Below are 13,381 nucleotides of genomic sequence, written 5' to 3' on the forward strand. Positions count from 1 at the left end.
ACTTATATTTTAAGTCTAACATATAGAATGTTTTTTTTAATATATTACCATGCTGTTCAAAGTAAAAGAAAGATCCACCAATTACTGGTACATTATCTTTTGAAAAGTGCAATGAATGAGCCTGCAATACTTTTAGAAGGGCGAACTCCTCAGGTCCAGTTTCAGCTGTCTATTCACATCTAAAGGAAAAGGCACACTCCTTTGAAGACAGCAATGTTAAGATTTTGGACAGGGAGGATAGATGGTTTGAGAGAGGAGTAAAAGAGGCCATATATGTGAAAGTGGAAAAACCATCCCTCAACAGGGGAGGGGGTCTGCGGCACCACCTATCTCCGATTTATAATGTTGCCCTTTCATCGGTACCCAGGAGGTTCAACAAAAAACATCCCCAGACAACTCTCAATGATTGTCGTTCACCAGGGTTTCACCTGACTCTGACGACTGTCTCTTCACCAGACCACAACAATGGTCAAGTGAAACCAGCACCTAACGACTGTCGTTAACACCAGACCACAAACAATGGTCAAGTGAAACCAGTGCCTGCATGAACACACCCACAGGCATTAGGGTGGACACTCCCACAGAGGTTATATACCTGGACCTTACCCCACTGTCTTTGTCAGACTAGTGCGGACTAGAAAGACCGATGTGCATGAACTGATGAAGCCCCTTGGATAAGAGGAGAAACGTCTTCCTAAGACAAATACAAGTCCAGTTGCCTACGATTCAATTTTGCCCAAAGAGATCCTGCAATGTTTCCTGTATCTTGATAAATGTCAAGGTAAATGTCGCCCCCTTGTGGCACTTTTCCACTGCCAATATTGGAGGCTGGCCTGTAGGCCTATTTGCTAGTTGAATCCAGGGGAAATATTGGCCATTAAGACCTCATAAGGCAGACTGGGGATGTTTTTTTCAGTATTGAGGCAAGGACATTGTACATTTGAGGACATAGTTAAACACAATTTACAACTTAACCTCTGTCTAGAAAAGAGCACTACAGTATGCATCACTATTGAAATTTTTGCAGCAGCTTTTAAGTGATGATCACACGCGACATAAGATACTGATATTGAAACAGAGTGAGACAGAGATTATCCAGAAGAGCTAATACTCAAATCTTTTAGAGATGGTCAGTGTTAAAAAAAAAATTGTCAGGTATGTTTTGCGAATATTACTGAATTGGTACGAGTACGAGTACGAGAGTTCTTGTGCCTGGTGGGGTAGCTCAGGGCGTCTGCCCTTTTCTACCCATTGTTGTAGGTGGGTGGAGCGACAAGAGGAGGGAGGAGCAGGACTCTGGAGGAGGATATGAGTGGACCAAGGCAGGGAAGAGAGAGAGAGAGAGAGAGAGAGAGAGAGAGAGAAAACAGTGCTATGTGTGTCTGTTGCAGACTTGTGTGTTTGTGTGTCATACATGGTGTGTGTTTCATACGTGATTTATTTGTGTGTTAATGAGGAATAAATAAAGTGCTATGTGTGTGTAGCGCAGGCTTGTGTGTTTGTGTGTCATGAGTAAATAGGAATAATAAATTTAAAGTGCTGTGTGTGTCTAGTGCAAGCTTGTGTGTTAGTGTATCATAAGTGATGTGTGTTCATGTGAGTGATTTTGTTTGTGTTGTGTGCTTAGTTACTCAGGGTTAGGGTGATGAGTGGGTTGCCAGGTGGAGGATGAATGACAGGGGAGTGTTGATTGTGTCCTGGGCTTCCTTGATGGTCTTCTGCAGGGCGGGGTTGGTTGATGCAGTCTGGAGGTATTTCAGGGCTATGACTTTGTGTCGTTGTTTTATGGTCTGGATGCCTGTTATTGTGTGGATGTAGTGGTTACTGATGAAGAATGGGAGTCTATGGGCCAGTTTCAATGCTTTATTTTGGATGGTTTGTAGTCGTTGTAGTTGATTGTCTGAGATGGTGATCCAGGCAGGGACAGAGTATTCAAAGAGTGGTCTGATGTAGGAGAGATAAACTTTGATGACTGTTGAGGGTGAGGCGCCATGTTTTCCACAGAGGGCTTTGAGATGGTTGAGTCTATTGCTTGCTTTCTGTTCCAGTTTGTTAATGTGTGTGGTCCAGGTCATATTGTTTTGGAAAGTGATGCCGAGGAAGGTTGCTTCTTTACTGAGGGGGATGTGTTGGTTGTATAGTTGCAGGGTGATGTTGGGCTGCAGGTGTTGATTTTTGGTGAAGAGGATGCATTGTGTCTTGGCGGGGTTGAGTTTGATTCTCCAGAGGTTTGACCAGTCTTCTATTTCGGTGATGCATGTTTGAAGTTTTTTGGCTGCGAGTTGTGGGGTTTTGGAGCTGGACCAGTAGCATAAATCATCTGCAAACTGGGAGACTTTGGCTATGGTGGCTGGGGGGTAATAGATGTCAGAAATGTATAGGAGGAAGAGGAGGGGGCTTAGGACTGCACCTTGAGGGACTCCTGCTTGGGGGGTGAATGATGTTGAGATAGTTGATGCTATTTTGACCTTAATTTGCCTGTTACTGAGGAAGCTTGAAATGATGGACTTGGTGGGTTGTGGGAGTTTGAGATTTGAATCCAATAGTCTGTAGATGAGTCCATTATGCCATACCTTATCAAATGCTTTTTCTATGTCGAAGAATATTGCCAGGGTTATTTCTTTTTTATTGAAATTTCTATAGATGTCTTCAGAAAGGCGGAGGATGTTGTCGGTGGTGGCTCGTCCTTTCCTGAAACCGGCTTGATGAAGTGCAATGGGGCCCAGTGATTCAATGTGGTTATGGAGACGTGAGGTGAGTATTCTTTCGAAGAGTTTCCCGATGTGGCTGAGGAGGCTGATGGGGTGGTAGCTGGTGACGTTGTGGGGGTCTTTTCCGGGTTTGTGGATCATGGTGACAAGTGCGGTTTTCCAGGGTGTAGGGAAGTGACCAGTGGTGAGGCAAGTGGTGTAGAGCTGCCCAAGGTGCTGAAGGTAGGTGACTGGTGCTTGCTTTATTAGTATGGTGTGGATGGTGTCTTCTCCCGGTGCTTTGTTTTTCATCTTTTTCAGGTGCAGTTGTATTTCTTTGGTGGTGACAGGCTTTGTGAGGGGGTGGTGCTCTGTGGAAGGGTCTATTCTATTTGTCTGTGATGTTTTATGTTTTGTGATTTCTTTGTCCACCAGGTCTTTCCATGCGTTGTCAAAGTGAAGGTCGTTGGAGCATGAGTGAGTGTTTTCAAGGTGGTTGCGGAAGAGTGTGGCTTTTTCTTGGTTGTCGGTGATAATGGTGCCAGAGGATTTGAGTGGGGGGATGGTGTTGGATTGTGGATCTCCGTTTATACTCTTGATTTTCTGCCAGAAGGTTCGTGGGTTTGTGTCATGGTCCAGTTTCCTGTAGAAGGTTTTCCAGGTTTTTTGTTTATGGAGGCTGAGTTGTGTTTTGATGATAGTTTGGAGTCTGTTTATTTCTCTTTTGGTGTGAGGTGATCTGGACCGGATATAGTCGCGTCGTAGTTTTCTCTTTTGTTTGATGAGTTGGAGGATGTGGTGGGGTAATGACTGCATTGGAGTTTTGATGGTGTCTTTGGGTATCGTTTCTTCTCTGACTTGAGTGAGTATTTGGCTTAGCAGGGTTGCTTGGAGGTCCAGATCATCGGGGGTGGTATTGGGGGTGATGGGAGTGTCTTTTAGTTTTCCTTCAATATGTGTTCTGTAAGTTTCCCAGTCTGCTTTTCTGTAGTTGTATTTATTATTTGGGATGGCTTGTAGGTGAAAGGAGAAAGTGGTAAGAACAGGCAGATGGTCACTGCTGAGATGGTTTGTGGTGGAGAACTGGAGAAGTTTTGAGGCCAGGTCGGGGGTGCAGAGGATCAGATCCAGGATGTCAGTGTTGCCTGTTGCCGGGGAAATATAGGTGGGTTCGTTTGTATTGATGATGGAAAGGTTGTTATTGCTGAGGATCTGTTGAAGTGCTATGCCACTTGCGTTTGTTTTATTACAGTAAAAATTGACATGTTTTGCATTAAAGTCTCCCATGATGAGGGAGTGACTGGGGGTGGAGATGGCAGTGAACAGATCAGCTGAAGGCTTTGTTCCAGGGGGACAGTAGATACTGGTGACTGTGATGGAGTGATGTGAGTGAGTTATCATTTTGATTGTGATGTATTCATTTCCTTTGAGTTGTTCTGATGAGAGGCCGTGATCCATTTGACTGTATTCAATAGTTTTGCGTATTAAAATTGCTACGCCTCCTCCATGTCCTGTCTGTCGTTCTTTTCTGATGATGTCATAACCGGGGATGTGAATTCGTGAGGTTTTTGATAAAAGTGTTTCGTTTATGGAGGCTATGGAAATGTCTTTTTCTTTAAGTAGCTGAATGAGTTCTTGTTTATTTCCTCGTATTCCTCTGATGTTGATGTGTAGAAATGTTGTGAGGGCCATTATGAGTGTTAGGAATAAGGAAAGCATGTGTATTGTTCCTGGCGAGTGAGAGTGATTCATATACTGAAGTGAGTGTTTTTCCTGATGCTCTTGATTATTTCTTCTATTTTCCGTTCGTCCTTGGTGAGTTTTCTGAGGTCGTTGCGCAGGTGGGAGAAGTCGGTGTCATGATGGTGCTGGCTGCGGGAATTGCTGGTGGTGGATATTGGTTTCCTTGTTGATGGGGTCATGTGTGACAGGTAGACTGGGCAGGATTTGGAGGCGGCAGAGTGTTCGCCATTACAGTTGGCACATTTTGCTTCTCTTTTTTCTTTTGGGCAGGTTTTGTGGTGATGGTTTTCTCCGCATCTAAGGCATACGACTGGGTTGGTGCAGTTGGTGGATATATGGTTGAATTGTTGGCATTTAAAACATTGTTTGATGGTGGGTGGAGGCCGGGCCTTCTCCACTCTGTACTGGAACAGATCCATATAGAAGCCCTCGTGGAGGAGGCCAGCGGCTTGGTCAGGGTTTGTCAGGTGAATTTTGAGGAATGTGGTTGGTTGCTGGGTGGTTCTGCTGATGATTCTGTGTATTCGGTTGATGGGGATGCCTTGGTTTTCCAGTTGTTCTCTGACTCGTGTTTCACTGATGTTGATGTCGATGCCTTTGATGACCAGGAGTTCCACAGAGGTATCAGCTGAAAGGGTGGAACCTTGTTTTCGTGCCAGTCTACATGTGAGATGTGCACCGTTGAATGCTCCCTCCGGCCATGGTGTGAGAAGGGTGTTCAGGGATGGGATGTTCTTAGGGAAGATGAGGAGGTTACCATTTCTCATATGGACCAGTTTATGGAGTTGGATTTGTGGTTTGTGTTTTTGGATTTCTTTGACGATGGATTGATTGGTTGTGAAGGAGCTGTCCGGGGTTCTGTAATTTTCCATGACCACTGGTGTGACGTGTTGGTTTTCTGTTGATTCCCTTCTTGCTCTTTTTCTTGAGGAGGAGGTGCTGATAGTTGTATATTTATGCATGTTTGCACTGACAATGTCTGAGTAGGTGGCAGAAAACTGGGGGAGGTGGGTATGTGGGTCCTGTCCTTCAAGTACGATCTGTTCCATGGTGGTTAGAGTGGATTTCATCTGCGCGATGGTGCTGCTGAGGGGGGTGGACTGAGTGTATTTGCTCAGTTCAGAATATAGGTGGTTAATTTGGGCAAAGATGTTTTTGATGATGAGGTGATCAATATTCTCTGTAGTGGGGGGGATTGGTGGCTCAGTGGGGGTGGGGGGATTAGGGCTGGCTGTTGCAGTAATTCTGGGTGGGTCTTTATTAGAAGTTGGGTTAGAATCTGGGGTGACGGAGTCTATAGTTTGAATTTCTTTGAGGGTGTGTGAGATGAAGTTGCGCAGTGTTGTGTCTGAATTCTTCCTGGTCTTCGGATCTGGGTCAGATTTCCTTTGCGTCTTGTCATGTGCTCCAAAAGCTGATGCCCATATTCCTTTCCTCTCCAGTGTAGTTAAGGGTTTGGAAGTGGCCATTGTTCAGAGAGTGGTGTGGTATGTGCGTATGCAAGAGACACACACACACATATAGAGATATAGAGAGAGAGAGAGAGAGAGAGAGAGAGAGAGAGAGAGAGAGAGAGAGAGAGCGGTGGACGGTGGGGGTGGGCACTTTGGAGAGGTATTTGAACTGTGAGACCCAATGGGGGTGAAGTGTGAGTTTGAAGTGCTTAGTGACACCAGTGAGATTTAAAAAGAAAAGAGATAGAAAGTGCCTTGATCATCACTAACGCCTCTACCTTGATTTATATAGGTCCGTGATTGAAGACAGTCACGCTCTGCAGGCGGTGGCTCATGAGGCAAATGTAGTGCTGTGTCTGTCGTCGGAGGGTAGCTGACTCCGTGCCAGGCTCCGTTGTGAACGAGCGGCCTCGTTAACGTTGAACCGGATCGGGTCAGCTAAAGCGTCTGAATGTCTAAAGCGTCTGAATGTCTGAAGCGTCTTCACACAGCAGCGCCTCAGCAAAGCAACGCTCTCTGTGTCAACTCGGCTCCAATTTCAGACTCTACTCGACGTAGAGCAGCTGATCTCTGATGTGTGGCCTGTCACTGATGCTGACAGACTGAGTGTCGTAGATTGGTATGTAGATTTTGAAATGTGAAATCCACTCAGCTCACTCAAAAAAGTATAAAATCTATGATGTTTATTGGAATCTTAGCAATTAGCAGTTCATCTTTATCTTCTAATTATTTGGCTGTGCTTTGAAGATCTGATGATGTGGGTGTGAAAAGGTTCTAGAGCTTCTGTTGCAAGACCTTGTTACCTTGGAAAGTCAATGTGTATTTATTGCACAACTTTTAGAGATTTTGTAAAGGGCACAATATATGTAGGGTATCGGCCCCGATATTGGAAAATAAACTAGATTGGGTATCGGTCACAATGGTCCTGATCCACAGTATAGTTATTGGTATCATATATGGAGTTTTTTCACGCTTTCTACACAAAACAGTCCAACATCAGCAAAGTCGATGTTCTGAGGGGTGGTGAGAAAACTTGGACTTATAACATAACAAATTTAATCAAGCATCCCCAGAGATACCATTCTAAAGAGCATGCCAAGTTCATCAAGCTGAAAAAACAAAGCAGTAAAAATAACTGAAAAGGTACTGCATTTCATTGTTTTGAATGGGCAACCCCTCTTTGTTGTCGGGGACAAGGGGTTTAGACTGTAATTAACCACCTGGAACCACGGTACAAAATGGTACAACGAAAATATTTATCCAAGACGGCTCTACCTGAAATGTACCAGAAAGTGTGCAAACACATAGTAGAAGAGATAACAGGTGTCAAAACGATGAGTTTCACGACAGATGCCTGGAGCTCCGACATGTCCCCCGTGTCGTTATTAAGTTTAACGGTACACTGGTTGGACGCAGGTTTTGTGGCACACAGTGCCATGCTAAATGCAAAGAACTTCAGTGAGTCACATACTGGCGATGTGATTGCAGCCTCCCTAACCAAAATTCTTGACAAGTGGCAAATTCCGCTGAGCAAGTCCACGTGTTTATCAGGGACAACGCCAGCAACATGAGAAAGGCAATGGACAACATGGGATTGCGCACTTTAGGCTGCATTGCACATTCAATGCAGCTCGTAGTCAACGAGGGACTTTTGTCGCAACGCAGCGTGAGTGATACCTTTGCAAGTGGGAGACAGATTGTTGCACACTTGCATATTCAAGGCTGCAAGATATCCAGCTTGAGATGAAGATGGAACCAAAACGCCTGAAGCAAGATGTCAAAATAAGGTGGAATAGCACCTATTATTTGTTTATTTGTTCATTAGGATCCCCATTAGCCACCACTCTGTAGGAGTAATCCTGGGGTCCTTAACCCTCGTATGACCCCTGGACATTTTTGTCCATTTTCAAAATTCAAAACTCCCTCACAGACAATCACCATCCTCATCAGAGTTGATTTTTGGTGAGGGGGTGTCATTCTGGGTGAAATTTCAAAATCTCAACTTTCAGCACAAAAATCCATTTTTTGACCCTGTAATGCATTTTTAACCTATCCATGACCCTTCGTGGACAAAAATGTCCATTTTCTAGAAAGTGACCACCAAAAGGTCACAGGGGGGTGATTTTTGGCAAGAGGGTGTAATTTTGGGTTAAATTTGAAAATCCCAACTTTCAGCACAAAAATCCATTTTTTGACCCTGTAATGCATTTTTATCACATCCATGACCCTTCAAGTGGATAAAAATGTCCATTTTCTAGAAAGTGACCAACAAAAGGTCACAGGGGGGTGATTTTTGGCAAGAGGGGGTAATTTTGGGTTAAATTTGAAAATCCCAACTTTCAGCATGAAAATCCATTTGGCCCTGTAATGCATTTTTATCACATCCATGACCCTTCATGGACAAAAATGTCCACCTGTCATTTATCCATTTGTTATTGTTGCTATTTGTACTTATTATCCTCAAAATCTTTGAAGTGACTCATATGGAGTTACACTAAATCACTTTTGACATGGATTTCAAAATTTTAACCCCTTCCAGGCCATTTTGAACACCTCTGGGTGCTGTTTTATTAGAGAGCAAAACCACTAAAAGAGGTGAAAGAGGTGTACCTTAGAAATAAATTGTACTATCTACTGTACTGTTATTGTTCAAGATTTACTGTGTTTATTGTTGTAAATCAAATATAATATTTTTCTCATGTTGAACTCTCATTTTGATTTTATTTCTAAGGTACACCTCTTTCACCTCTTTCAGGTGTTCAAAATGGCCTGGAAGGGGTTAAAATCTTAAAATCAATATGTTGTAACCAACAGTCTCTTAAAGATGTTAAGGCAGTTGCTGTTGAGTGGCCCACTCTATACGCATGTTGGAAGTCTGTATTTAAGCTAAAATCATTAAAATACTGTTGGATCTGCTTAAAGATAATGCCTTCAAAGAGTTTACCTATTACAGGTAAGATACTAATAGGCCTGCTGTTAGGGCCTGCAAAAGGTTCCTTGCAGTTCTTCAGAAGAGGTGTTACCTTTGCTATTTTCCAACGCTGAGGGTACACGTTCTCACCACAATGAACAGAAACTAAACAAGGCAGCGAATGTATTAAATATACAATGAATGAATTATGTAAAATAAATAATGAATAAGGAGGGAGCCGTAACAATTGTACATACATCATCTAAGTAAACAATACTGGAGCCCGGAGGCCTATAGCAACAGCATCACATGATTGAGAGTCTGCTGGAACAGAAGCGTCTGCCTATACTGCTGACCATGACCTGCCCACAACACTCACGCAAACCAGTGGGCCCTGCTTGAGAAAACAATGACCTGTCTTGAACCATTTGAGGAGTTTACTAGGAATGTGAGCTTAGCCACAGCCTTCGCTGCTAATGGTATCCTAAGTGTCACTGTTCTCAAACGTCTCTTCTCCATGGAAACCAAGGCTGACTCTGGGATTAAAACAATGAAAAAGACCCTCCTAGAATCGACCATCGACAAACGCTTCAGCAACCTGGAACATGAACCTCTGTATACATTGTCTACACCTCTGGAGCCGATATACAAAGAAAGGTTAGACTGTAAACCTGTTACATTATTTCTCTCTCTCTGTCTCTCTTGCCCTGTCACTCTGTGTTAAACAATAGTACACTGCAGATTTAAATTTGATAAGATGCCATAATGTAAATTTAAATTTAATGGAACTTAAAAAAAGATGAATATAAAATAGCATTCATAATAGATCTTACATACACTACTAATCTACATTTGAGATTTAAAGTCAGAATAAATGTAGAAACCATCTAGTGAAGATGTGATCTTTTTTTATTTATTTATTTATTTTTTTTGATGTATTAGTTTGAGCCTATAATTGAACATAACATGTTTTATCTTATTTTTTCCAGATTCATTTCCAGTGCAGACTCTTCGAAGCATGGGGAAGATGCACTGGCCAAAGAACTGGAGGAAGAGTTGAGGACCACCATAGCTCATGGAGCAGCAGAGGCTTTGGAACCACCAGAAAAGTCACCCTGGGTGGAAGCAGCCCCAGGACCAAGCAGAGCGAAGAGCAGCAGCAGCTTCATGAGAGAATTTGACAAAATTCGGGAGGAGCGGGAGGAGCCTGGTGCAGCAAACATCTCCAGCACTGCTGTCCAAATGCATGGATTTTTTTACAGAGGAAACAATTCCTGCTACACACGACCCATACAAATATTGGGGAGTCAACCGCCGGCGGTTTCCTGGCCTTGCTGACACTGCCTTTAAATACCTGGGCACATGCGCACGCAGCGACCGGCAGTGAGTTTGACTGAGAAGTTGGCGTCCTTGTTCTTAATGTTTTATGTTTTTATAGTCTTAAGTTATCTTTTTAATTCACCATCTTATGCCACGACCACTCTGGAGTGCCCTTGGTGCGGAAAATGGATACTCTCTACCTCGTTGTTCTGTGGATATTTTTCCACACGTTGCTACTGCTCACCAAAGCTGTCGACTTGGGCAGCTTGCGGTACACGAGAGATGAGCTAATGCAGCTAAACCTGCCACACACAGCTCGCGTGTCAGTCTCCGCAGAACTACCAGACTTCAGCCGGGACATTTTCAAGCCTACCCGTGGCGCTAGGACTGTGAGGGCCAGGAAACGAGGCAAACGAGCGGGCATCAGGCTGTGCCTAAAGAAACAGTGGCTAGACCGGATTCCTCTACCATCGATTATGTTAGCGAACTTTCAAGCCCTGAAAGGGAAATTTGAAGAACTTCAGGGGAACGTATGCTACCAGAAGGACTACAAAGACTGCGAGATCCTGGCTTTTTCCGAATTTTTTTCCAAGTTTTGGAGCACCTTTTCGGACGGACAGACAAGCTGAGGTGACGGGGAAATGTCAGGGGGGTGGTGTATGTATTTACATTAACAGACGCTACTGCAGCAGCAGCTCTGTGACTGTCAGAGAACGTATTTGTACTAAGGACGTTGAAATCCTTTCTGTATCGTTACATCCTTTTCACCTCCCCCGGGAGTTTCCGCAACTTTTCGTCACAACTGTATATATACAGAGAATGGTGTGTGACCTAATGTCACATACTGTCTGACAAACTGGATCCTCTCCAATTCGCTTACAGAGCAAAACGGGGTGTAGAGGATGCAAGCCTGACTCTTTTAAATACAGTTGTGGAAAACATGGACTCGGCACAACCACACACTTGGATTTTATTTATGGACTTCTCCTCAGCTTTTAACGCCGTAAACACTGACATGCTGCTGCACTGCCTCCTGAACCTACAGATCCACCCAACTTTGATCTTATGGATAAAAGACTTTTTAACGGCAAGACCACAGCAAGTGCTTTTAAACGGTGTTAAATCCAGTAAACTGGTTTTAAACACAGGGCTCCCACAAGGTTGTGTTCTATCGCCCATTCTGTTCTCTGCATACACAAATGACATCACCTGCAGCAGGGAGGGAAAGAGTCTTTTTAAATATGCTGATGACATGGCCCTGGTAGCCCACATGGACAGTATGGTGGCTCCCATCCAGTACCAACTGGCAGTCAACGACCCGGTCGCAACTTTTAGTGAGAAATCACTGGAACTTAACATCCAAAAGACCTAGGAACTGTGCTGCTGTGTGAGCAAGGACAGGCCAGCAATTACCCCTCAGCTTTTTAAACCTCTGACTGTCCAGGGAGAAGAGGTTGAACAAGTGGACTGTTTTAAGTATCTGGGTACGCAGATGGATACCCGCCTGTCATTTCAAACACACTCCGACACCATCTACAGCAAAGCCCTCCAGCGTCTCCATCTTCTCCGGAAGCTGAGGCACTTCAACATCAGCAAAAAGACTCTAACAATGGTTTACCGGTCACTCAAAGAATCCATTCTCACCTTCAATATCACATCTTGGTACAGCTTCCTCACCAGCAAACAGAAAATAAAACTCTCACGCATCACTGACCAAGCCAACAAAATAATTGGATCACTACAAACCCCACTGTCCCATCTGTATGAGCGCTCTGTGTTGAGGAAAGCCACCCTGATCACAGAGGAACCCTCCCATCCGCTCCATCACTCATTCACCCCCCTCCCATCAGGCAGAAGATACATAGTTCTTCGGGCCAGGAAAACGATCTACAGAAAATCATTCATTCCATCTGCAGTCACAGCCCTCAACAGCTCAAAAGCTTAACTAGGAGCCGGTCCTTTCCCTTCTCCCTTCTTTTAAGAAATAGTGTGCTTGTGTGTTTGTGTGTGTCTTTTATTTATGAGTACTGTGTGTGTGTGTGTGTGTGTGTGTGTGTGTGTGTGTGTGTGTGTGTGTGTGTACATGTAAGACTTTTTGAGCCTTGTCAAAGAAAAATTTCTGGCACCTTCTGGGTCAGACAATAAATTCTATCTATTCTATCTATCTATACACCCCAAAGCAAATGCTGATTCTGCGTGTAACACTATTTTCGAGGTGGTGCAAAAACTGCTGTCAATCTCATACGATGCACCAAATTTTATTTTGGGTGATTTTAACCACGTTTCTCTCAAGAAGACACTTGGGAACTTTTATCAATATGTATCCTGTCCAACCAGACGCGGTAGGACACTAGACCTGTGCTATGGGTCGGTGAAGGATGCCTACAAATCCGTCCCCTTGGCCCCGCTGGGCAGAGCGGACCATAACTGCGTGCACTTGCTGCTCACATATAAAACTATCCTAAAGAGAGAGAAAATCCAGACAAAGGAAATTAGGGTCTGGACACAGGGAGCTGTGGAACGCCTGCAAGTGTACTTTGACTGCACAGACTGGGACATGTTCAAACAGTCGTGTGGTGATAACTTTGATGCCCTTGTCCATGTTGTATGCTCTTACATTGTTTTCTGTAGAGACATGATTATTCCATGCAAGCGGGTTAAAATTTATCCACATAACAAACCATGGGTAAATAAATCTGTGAAGGCCAGCCTACAGAAAAAGAGAGCTGTTTTTAAAGAGGGAGCCTCTGCTTCTGACATGCACACAGCAAATAGAAAGCTGAGGAGAGAGATCTCAAAAGCCAAGCAGAAGTACAAATCTGACTTGGAGAATAAAATGGCTGCAAACAACCTTGGCTCAGCCTGGTCTAGCATGAAAACCATAGCAGGTCTCCAAAACTCAAAGAGCAGTCGGATCAGCATGGAGGGCTTCAACACAGACACTGAGCTTGCAAATGCTTTAAATGGGTTCTATAACCGCCGGGATGACAAATATGATTTTACTAAAGAAGTTCAGGAGTTGAGGTGTGAACTGGAGGATGACCAGCACTCTTATTATAGACATTAGAGATGTGGAAAAGGCTTTTTTCTCTGTTAAAGTAAACAAGAGTCATGGCCCAGACAATATATGTGGGCGTTTACTTAAATCCTGTGCCAGAGAACTGAGCTCTATTTTTCATTTTCTTTTTAACAAGTCCCTTCAGTTACAGAGTGTCCCTGCAATCTGGAAGGACAGTGTAGTGGTCCCTGTCCCCAAAGTCAGT

The 13,381-nt window shown here is 43.9% G+C and overlaps 1 protein-coding gene across 1 annotated transcript in view; it reads right to left on the reverse strand.

Moving 5' to 3' along the window:
- The window catches only part of LOC115369087 (glycine receptor subunit beta-like), a 262,500-nt gene that overhangs the window by 227,243 nt on the left and 21,876 nt on the right, over nucleotides 1–13,381 (reverse strand). The gene's annotated exons all lie outside the window — the stretch shown is intronic.

The sequence above is a fragment of the Myripristis murdjan genome, chromosome 1, assembly GCF_902150065.1.
Source record: "Myripristis murdjan chromosome 1, fMyrMur1.1, whole genome shotgun sequence".
NCBI classification, from domain to species: Eukaryota; Metazoa; Chordata; class Actinopteri; order Holocentriformes; family Holocentridae; genus Myripristis; species Myripristis murdjan.